The sequence below is a fragment of the Mustela lutreola genome, chromosome 11, assembly GCF_030435805.1.
Source record: "Mustela lutreola isolate mMusLut2 chromosome 11, mMusLut2.pri, whole genome shotgun sequence".
NCBI classification, from domain to species: domain Eukaryota; kingdom Metazoa; phylum Chordata; class Mammalia; order Carnivora; family Mustelidae; genus Mustela; species Mustela lutreola.
The window spans coordinates 7,179,041-7,189,526 of NC_081300.1; the positions used below are offsets into that span (position 1 = coordinate 7,179,041).

The window sequence follows — 10,486 nt, forward strand, 5'->3', positions numbered from 1 at the left end:
TTACTGGTTATGGGTCTGTTCAGGCTTTCTATTTCTTCATGGTTCAGTTGTGGTAGTTTATATGTTTCTAGGAATGCATCCATTTCTTCCAGATTGTCAAATTTATTGCCGTAGAGTTGCTCATAGTATGTTCTTATAATAGTTTGTATTTCCTTGGTGTTAGTTGTGATCTCTCCTCTTTCATTCATTATTTTATTTATTTGGGTCCTTTCTCTTTTCTTTTTGATAAGTCGGGCCAGGGGTTTATCAATTTTATTAATTCTTTCAAAGAACCAGCTCCTAGTTTCGTTGATTTGTTCTATTGTTTTTTTGGTTTCTATTTCATTGATTTCTGCTCTGATCTTTATGATTTCTCTTCTCCTGCTGGGCTTAGGGTTTCTTTCTTGTTCCTTCTCCAGCTCCTTTAGGTGTAGGGTTAGGTTGTGTACCTGAGACCTTTCTTGTTTCTTGAGAAAGGCTTGTACCGCTATATATTTTCCTCTCAGGACTGCCTTTGTTGTGTCCCACAGATTTTGAACCGTTGTATTTTCATTATCATTTGTTTCCATGATTTTTTTCAATTCTTCTTTAATTTCCCGGTTGACCCATTCATTCTTTAGAAGGATACTGTTTAGTCTCCATGTATTTGGGTTCTTTCCAAACTTCCTTTTGTGGTTGAGTTCTAGCTTTAGAGCATTGTGGTCTGAAAATATGCAGGGAATGATCCCAATCTTTTGATACCGGTTGAGTCCTGATTTAGGACCGAGGATGTGATCTATTCTGGAGAATGTACCATGTGCACTAGAGAAGAATGTGTATTCTGTTGCTTTGGGATGAAATATTCTGAATATATCTGTGATGTCCATCTGGTCCAGTGTGTCATTTAAGGCCGTTATTTCCTTGCTGATCTTTTGCTTGGATGACCTGTCCATTTCAGTGAGGGGAATATTAAAGTCCCCTACTATTATTGTATTGTTGTTTATGTGTTTCTTTGATTTTGTTATTAATTGGTTTATATAGTTGGCTGCTCCCACGTTGGGGGCATAGATATTTAAAATTGTTAAATCTTCTTGTTGGACAGACCCTTTGAGTATGATATAGTGTCCTTCCTCATCTCTTATTACAGTCTTTGGCTTAAAATCTAATTGATCTGATATAAGGATTGCCACTCCTGCTTTCTTCTGATGTCCATTAGCATGGTAAATTCTTTTCCACCCCCTCACTTTAAATCTGGAGGTGTCTTCGGGCTTAAAATGTGTTTCTTGGAGGCAACATATAGATGGGTTTTGTTTTTTTATCCATTCTGATACCCTGTGTCTTTTGACAGGGGCATTTAGCCCATTCACATTCAGGGTAACTATTGAGAGATATGAATTTAGTGCCATTGTATTGCCTGTAAGGTGACTGTTACTGTATATGGTCTCTGTTCCTTTCTGATCTACCACTTGTAGGCTCTCTCTTTGCTTAGAGGACCCCTTTCAATATTTCCTGTAGAGCTGGTTTGGTATTTGCAAATTCTTTCAGTTGTTGTTTGTCCTGGAAGCTTTTAATCTCTCCTTCTATTTTCAATGATAGCCTAGCTGGATATAGTATTCTTGGCTGCATGTTTTTCTCGTTTAGTGCTCTGAAAATATCATGCCAGCTCTTTCTGGCCTGCCAGGTCTCTGTGGATAAGTCAGCTGCCAAAAAATATGGAACGCTTCACGAATTTGCGTGTCATCCTTGCGCAGGGGCCATGCTAATCTTCTCTGTATCGTTCCAATTTTAGTATATGTGCTGCCGAAGCGAGCACGGCTGAATGATTTTTGAAAAAAAAACAAAACCTAACTGTATGCTGCCTACAGGAATTCACCTCAGTTCAAGAACCCATATAGGTTCACAGTGAAGGCATGGGAAAAGATATTCCACACAAGTAGAAGCCAAAATAAAGTAGGGATAGCTATACTTACATCAAACAAAGTAGACTTTAAGCCAAAATATAGCAACAAGAGATACACAAGGTCACTATACAAGCATAAAGGGACCAATTCATCAAGATCACCAATCATAAACATATATGCTCCCAACATCACAGCACCTAATTATGGTAAGCAAATGGCATCAGATCTAGAAGGAGAAACAGACAACACCATGAAAATATTAGGGGACTACAATAGCCCACTTCAGCAATGGATAGATCATCCACAAAAAATCGACAAAGAAATATTGAACCCATCTTCACTGTTGGTGAATGATCCAGCAATCCCACTGCTGGGTATTTATCCAAAGGAAATGAAAATAGGATCTCAGAGAGAGACTTGTATTCCCATGTTCATCGCAACATTATTTACTATAGCAAAGATATGGAAGTAACCTAAGTTTCCACCAGAGGTTGAATGGATAAAGAAGACATATATAACATAAAAAAGAAGAAAACTCTGCCATTTGTGACAACACGGGTGTACCTTGAGGGCACTACGCTAAGGGAAAAAGTCAGAAATGAAAAGGCCAATGCTGTATGGCAGCACTTATCTGTGGAACCTAAAAACCCAAATGCATAGAAACAGAGTAGAAAGGTGGCTACCAGAGGCTGTGGGGTAGGGGAAACAGGGAGAGGTTGGTCAAACTTCCACTTATAAGACCAGTACATGCAGGAGATCTAATAGACAGCATGGTGACTATAACTAACAAAACTGTAGTTTATACTTGAAAGTTGGCAAAAGAGTAGATCTTAATTGTTCCCACCACAAAAAAAGAAATGGTAACTGTATGATACGATGAAATTGTTAGCTAACCCTATGTTGGAAACCATTTTGCAATACATAAGTGTATCAAATTAACATGTTATATGCCTTAAATTTACACAATGTGTTAAGCCAATTGTATCTCAAAAAAGCTAAGAGAAAAAAAACATTTCATATGTTATTTCTCCCTTGGTAATTCTAAAACATTTTAACAAAAGTTGGTGATTTTAATAATCTTATTCAGAATATGTAATTAGGTATCCATTGTGATTCAGATACTATGTTAGATGCAAATTATAAAAAAAATTGAATGACATAATCCATTGTGTATTGATTACAAGCAGGATTTCTTTTAACAAATCCATGAAATTAAAGAGAAATATAATTATGTGACTTGTGCTGTACCAGAGAAATGAAAGATGAAAGTAATTGAGAGGCCTCAGTGTCAATTTCAGCACTAGATGCCATTAAAAATGTTTTGGCTAAAAAGCTAAATTAATTGCTTTGTGCTCTGCCCTCTTGGATTCTCCCTGACCACTCACTGATACATATGCTGAAGACCTAAAAAAAACAGCCAAAAGATTAGCAGCCTGAAGCATAAGAAGGAAAACAAAACAAAGAATCTCTACAATGACTTTTAAATGAGAATGAAGACTATCTCTAAACTTGTTCTTGGAGACACTTTCATAAGCATCGAGTCACACTGCAACATAGCTTTATTAATAATGGAGAAGCTTTAGAACAGCAAATGTTTCTGACAGAGCAATACTTTAACTTGAAAGCACAAGCCCTCCTTTATAAACAAAAATGCTTCTTCCACACAGCTCTGGAAGCACAAAATTTGGTTAGCAATTTCTGAAAGACATCATTAGCTCTTCAGCACACCATTCCTTTCCAGCATACACAACGCCTCCCAGAAAGGGTTTAAATAACAGTGCTCATTTTGAAATCTCATCGACAGCAAAAGCCACAGGAGGCCACCAGGTTGCTATAGCATTCTTGTGAAATGGTGTTGGAATATGAACCTCGAGAAAAAAGTACAAATTCAAGCTCTAAAATTCAACTTTTCACTCATCTTAAAATTAGCATCCTAAATGTTTACAAACACTATACTTTACTCCTATGGGTTTAATGCATGTTCTTGATCTGCAATATCCTCTTTGTCTCCACACCAGAACAGTCTACCTTATATTTGATTCTACTAACATAGGGATACCCTTGTGGAATAGGTAGAGACAAAATAATTACTTTTAACAACAGTAATTAGAATTTACAGATTTTTTTTTAGAATTTACACATATTTGGACAAGGAACAATAAATGTGTGCCTGAAAAGAAAATGAATAAATCCTTTTCTTCAAATATTATCTCTTTGACCTAATGTTCAGACTCAGTAATGTTAACTAGAATGATCTAATAAGGGTAACAGAAATATCACCTTGGTAAATATTTTTAGTATCATTTTTTGTTTGTTTGTTTGTTTGTTTTAATTTCGGGTGTACAGGTCTGTGATTCATCCGTCTTACACAATTCACAGCGCTCACCGTAGCACACACCCTCTCCAACATCCATCACCCAGCCATCCCTCCAATCCCCCTACACTCCAGCAACCCTGTTTGTTCCCTGAGATTAAGAGTCTTTTTTATTTGTCTCCCTCTCTGGTTTCATCTTGTTTCATTTTCCTCTCTTCTCCTATCATCCTCTATCTTGTTTCTCAAATTCCTCATATCAGTGAGATCATATGATAATTGTCTTTCTCTGATTGACTTATTTCCCTTAGGATAATATTCTCTAGTTCCATCCATATCATTCAAAATGGCAAGATTTCAGGGGTTTTTGATGGCTGCATAATATTCCATTGTATGTATGGGTGTGTGTGTGTATATATACTCCATTGTGTGTGTGTGTGTTTGTGTGTGTGTGTGTGTATATATATATCCATATTTCTCATCTTTATCCATTCGTTGATGGGCATCTAGGCTCTTTCCATAGTTTGGCTATTGTGAACATTACTGTTATAAATACACACTGGGGTGCAGGTGTCCCTTCAGATCACTACATTTGTATCTTTGGGGTAGATACCCAGTAGTGTGATTGGTGGGCCATAGGGTAGCTCTACTTTCAACTTTTTGAGGAACCTCCATGCTGTTTTCCAGAGTGGCTGCACCAGCTTGCATTCCTACCAACAGTGAAGGAAGGTTCCCCTTTCTCCTCATCCTTGCCAACATCTGTCATTTCCAGACTGGTTAATTTTCACCATTCTGACTGGTGTAAGGTGGTATCTCATTGAGGTTTCGATTTGTATTTCCCTGATGCCAAGTGATGTGGAGCACTTTTTCATGTGTCTGTGGCTATTTGAATGTCTTCTTTGCAGAAACATCTGTCCATGTCCTCTGCCCATTCCTTGATTGGATTATTTGTTCTTTTTGGGTGTTGAGTTTGATAAGTTCTTTATAGATTTTAGATACTAGCCCTTTATCTGATATGTCATTTACAAATATCTTCTCCCACTCCGTCAGTTGTCTTTTGATTTCGCTGACTGTTTCCTTTGCTGTGCAAAAGCTTTTGATCTTGATGAAGTCCCAATAGTTCATTTTTGCCCTTGCTCCCTTTGCCTTTTGCAATATTTCTAGGAAGAAGTTGCTGCAGCTGAGGTCGAAGAGGCTGCTGCCTGTGTTCTCCTCAAGGATTTTGGTGGACTCCTATCTTACATTGAGGTTTTTCATCCATTTGGAGTCTATTTTTGTGTGTGGTGTAAAGAAATGGTCCAGTTTCACTCTTCCGCATGTGGCTGTCCAATTTTCCCAACACCATTTGTTGAAGAGACTGTCTTTTTTCTATGGGACATTCTTTCCCGCTTTGTCAAAGATTAGTTGACCATAGAGTTGAGGGTCTATTTCTGGGCTCTCTATTCTGTTCCACTGATCTATGTGTCTGTTTTTGTGCCAGATGATGATTTTTGTGCTTGATGATGACAACTTTGTAACAGAACTTGACGTCTGGAATGGTGATGCCACCAACTTTGGTATTCTTTTTCAACATTCCTCTGGATATGCGGGGTCTTTTCTAGTTCTATACAAATTTTAAGATTATTTGTTCCATTTCTTTGAAAAAGTTGATGGGATTTTGATAGGGATTGCATTAAACGTGTAGATTGCTCTACGAAGAACAGACATTTTCATAGTATTTGTTCTTCCAATCCATAAGCATGGAATGTTTTTCCATTTCATTATGCCTACCTCAATTTCTTTCCTGAGTACTCTATAGTTTTCTGAGCACAGATTCTTTGCCTCTTTGGTTAGATTTATTCCTAGGTATCTTATGGTATTGGGTACAATTGTAAATGGGATTGACTCCTTAATTTCTCTTTCTTGTCTTGTAGATGTATAGAAATGTAACTGATTTTTGTGCATCAATTTTATATCCTGTCACTTTACTGAATTCCTGTATGAGTTCTAGCAGTCTTGAGGTGGAGTTTTCCACATAAAGTATCGTATCATCCAGAAAGAGTGAGAGTTTGATGGCTTCTTTGCCTATTTGAATGCTTTTCTTTTTTTTTTTCTTTTTCTTTTCAGTGTTCCAGAATTCATTGTTTATGTTCCACACCCAGTGCTCTATGCTCTCCTTAATACCCACCACCAGGCCCACCAAATCCTCTCCCCTCCAAATCCCAATCCTCTCCCCTCCAAAACCCTCAGTTTGTTTCTCAGAGTTCACAGTCTCTCATGGTTTGTCTCCCCCTCCAATTGCCCCCAACTCACTTCTCTCCATCTCCCCATGTACTCCATGAATGCTTTTATTTCTTCTTGTTGTCTGATTGCTGAGGATAGGGCTTCTAGTACTATGTTGAATAGCAGTGGTGAGAGTGGACATCCCTGCCATGTTCCTGACCTTAGGGGAAAATATCTCAGTTCTTCCCCATTGAGAATGATATTCACTGTGGATTTTTATGTGAATTTGGATTTTATTAAATGACTTTTATGATATTGAGGTATGTGCCTTCTATCCCTACACTGTGAAGAGTTTGATCAAGAAAGTACGGTGTACTTTGTCAAATGTTTTTTTTTTTTCTCCATCTATTGAGAGTATCATATGGTTCTTGTTCTTTCTTTCATTAATGTATTGTATCACATTGACTGATTTGCAGATGTTGAACTAACCCTGGAATAAAACCCACCTGGTTGTGGTGAATAATCATTTTAATGAACTGTTGGATCCTATGTGCCAGTATTTTAGTGAGAATTTTTGCATCTATGTTCTTCAGGGATATTGGTCTTTAATTCTTTTTGATGAGGTCTTTGTCTGGTTTTGGAATCAATGCTAGCCTCATAAAATGAGTTTGGGAGTTTTCCTTCCATTTCTGTTTTTCATGGGGAATAGGTATTAATTCTCCTTTAAATGTTTAGTAGAATTCCCCTAGGAGGCCGTCTGTCCCTGGGCTCTTTTTAGGAGATTTTTGATGACTGCTTCAATCTCCTTACTGGTGATGGGTCTGTTCAGGTTTTATATTTCTTCCTGGTTCAGTTTTGGTAGTTTATATGTCTCTAGGAATGCATCCATTTCCTCCACATTCTCAGATTTGCTGGTGTATAGTTGCTCATAATATGTTCTAATAATTTTTTGTATTTCTTTGGGGTTGGTTATGATCTCTCCTCTTTCATTCATGGTTTTACTAATTTGGGTCCTTTTCCTTTTCATTTTGGAAAGTCTGGCCAAGGGTTTATCAATCTTCTTAATTCCTTCAGAGAACAAGCTCCTAGTTTTGTTGATCTGTTCCACCGTTCTTTTGTTTTCTATTTCATTGATTTCTGCTCTGACCTTTATTATTTCTCTTCTCCTGCTGGGTTTAGGCTTCCTTTGCTGTTCTTTCTCCAGTTCCTTTAGATATAGGGTTAAGTTGCGTATTTGAGACCATTTTTCTTTCTTGAGAAAGGCTTGTGTTGCCTTTTATTGCCTATATTTTCCTCTTAGGACCAACTTTCCTGCATCCAAAAGATTTTGAACAGTTGTGATTTCATTCTCATTTGGTTCCATGAATTTTTTAAATTCTTCTTTAATTTCCTGGTTGACCCATTCATTCCTTAGTAAAATGCTCTTTAGCCTCCATGTATCTGAGTTCTTTCCAGCTTTTCTCTTGTAACTGAGTTCTAGTTCCAAAGCATTGTGCAGGGAATGATCCCAGTCTTTTGGTACTGGTTGAGATCTGATTTTTGACCCAGGATGTGATCTATTCTAGAGAATGTTCCATGTGCACCAGAGAAGAATGTGTATTATGTTGCTTTGGGATGAAATGTTCTGAATATATCTGTGATGTCTGTCTGGTCCAGTGTGTCATTTAAAGCCTTTATTTCTTTGTTGATCTTTTGCTTAAATGATCTGTCCATTGCAGTGAGGAGGGTGTTAAAGTCCCCTACTATTATTGCATTACTGTCAATGTGTCTCTTTGATTTTGCTATTAATTGGCTTATATAATTGGCTGCTCCCATGTTAGGGGCATAAATATTTAAAATTGTTAGATCTTCTTGTTGGACTGACCCTTTAAGTATGATATAGTGTCCCTCTTCATCTCTTATTATAGTCTTTGGTTTAAAATCTAATTTATCTGATATGGGATTGTCACCCTAGCTTTCTTTTGATGTCCATTAGCATGGCAAATTGTTTTCCATCTGTTCACTTTAAATCAGAAGGTGTCTCTGTTTGTCAAATGAGTCTCTTGCAGACAACATATTGATAGGTCTTGCTTTTTATCCAATCTGCTACCCTTTGTCTTTTGATTGGGGCATTTAGACCATTTACATTCAGGGTAACTATTGAAAGATATGAATTTAGTGCCATTATATTGTAAGGTGACTGTTACTGTATGTTGTTTCTATTCCTTTCTTTCCCATGTTACTTTTAGGCTCTCTCTTTGCTTAGAGGACTCCTTTCAACATTTCTTGCAGGGCTGGTTTGATCTTTTTCTGTTTTTTGACTTGTTTCTTCCTATCAAGTGATTTTTAAGGAACCAATCTAATTTATTGTTACCCCAAAAATTACTCCTATAACTTAATTGCTTAAGCCCATGCATTTGATTTGTTGTATCTCATTTTAGGGGTGACTTGGCAGGATTCAGGTGGGTGATTATTATGCTCCACATGGTACTGATGCCTGAGTTCACTTGGTGGGATGCAGCTGGAAGCAACACTAACACCCATATAACTTCATTCACATGCACGCAACTTGAAAGTTATGACAGGGATGGTTAGAAGTGTGGCCTCAGCTGTGACTATCCATCAAAGGACCTACAGGTGATTGCACCCTTCTGGCAATGTCAGAATATTGGTCCTTATTATACAGTCACTCAGGAATCCCAGACAAACCATTCAAAGAAACGGAAGGTGAAGCCAACATTTTCTTAAGAACTTGTCACAGCAATGATGGACCCTAGCTCAGTTCAAGGGAAGCAGACAGAGACCCCACCTCACAAGAGAAATACCAATGAAATTACATCCATCTTGAATGTGTCCCATCAACAAGCTTTCCTGAGTACCTACTCCATATCCCTGCAGATACAGGTCACACTACTTCACCCACAGATACTCTACTTTCTGATTTATCTGAACTTTATTAAATTATTTGGCTATTACTTCTCATTGAAAAATTACCTCAGTCTTCTGTGAGTTTCTTCTGATCACAAAAGCAGAGAATATAAAAAATGGAAATGGAATTTTTAGGCTGCCCTTATTAAATTTCAGAATGTTTATTTTTAATAATAAAACAAGCATATTTGTTACCATGCCTTAATATTATCAAGAATAATGTATTAAGAAAATAACACACAAAAAAATCATTTTATAGGGGCACCTGGGTGGCTCAGTTGGTTAAGCATCTGTCTTTGGCTCAGGTCATAATCCCAGGGTCCTGGGATTTAGCCCCACATTGGGCTCCCTGCTCAGTGGACAGTCTGCTTCTCCCTCTCCCTCTGTTGCTCCCCTTGTGCTCTCTCTCTGTGTCAAATAAATAAATAAAATCTCTTCAAAAGCCAAAAGATTAAAAATCATATTACAGATAAAGGAATAAAAATCTCTTTCAGAGTCAATAAATAATCAGTAGGCTATGAGCCAGCATCTTCCCCCATTTAATGGATTGTGGTCTGTGGCATGTAACAAGTAACTTTCTTAGGGTCACTCAGCTGGTAGATATCATAGTTGAACAAGCTGTCTCCCTTGTGACAGAATACATACAGTGCTTCTGTTCCACTGAATCATGTCAATTTCTAACATAAAATTCTACAATGGAGTTCTGCAATATATCCTCATTTTCTGTGAAACCTCGATATTCAACATTCAGAAGTTCTTATTGCCATGAATGCACAGTATCTTTTAAAAATCTCAAGGCATTTATATTCAAAAGAGCTCTAAGGATATAATAATTTATATTTATGCCCTATACAACTTGGAGATAATTACATGGCAATTGGGCTGTTTTTTTCTAACTACCATACTAATGTTGGTACTAACTGCACTTTTGACAATCCACTGGCATTTAATTAGCAGAAAAAACATCTTGGTAAATGCAAGCATCATACTCATTTGACAGACCTGAGACAGGCCACTGGAGAAGAGAGAAGAATTAATTGACACTCAGATAACTACATTGGTATTGGTCTTAATATGGTAATTAAATGCAATGATCTCTTTTAAAATCGACAAAATGATTTTTGTCATGTAATGAGAACCGCATTGTAATTAAATATTTAAATAAGAACCCTTAAAAGCATATTTTAAATATCACCAATATGCACAA

At 37.2% G+C, this 10,486-nt stretch overlaps 1 non-coding gene across 1 annotated transcript; it reads right to left on the bottom strand.

The window, feature by feature from the left end:
* Nucleotides 1-1,664: 1,664 nt before the first annotated feature.
* LOC131811936 (U6 spliceosomal RNA) lies at nt 1,665-1,771 on the bottom strand. The gene has a single exon (XR_009346176.1). It is a non-coding gene; the product is annotated as a U6 spliceosomal RNA (small nuclear RNA).
* Between the last annotated feature and the right edge of the window lie 8,715 nt (nt 1,772-10,486).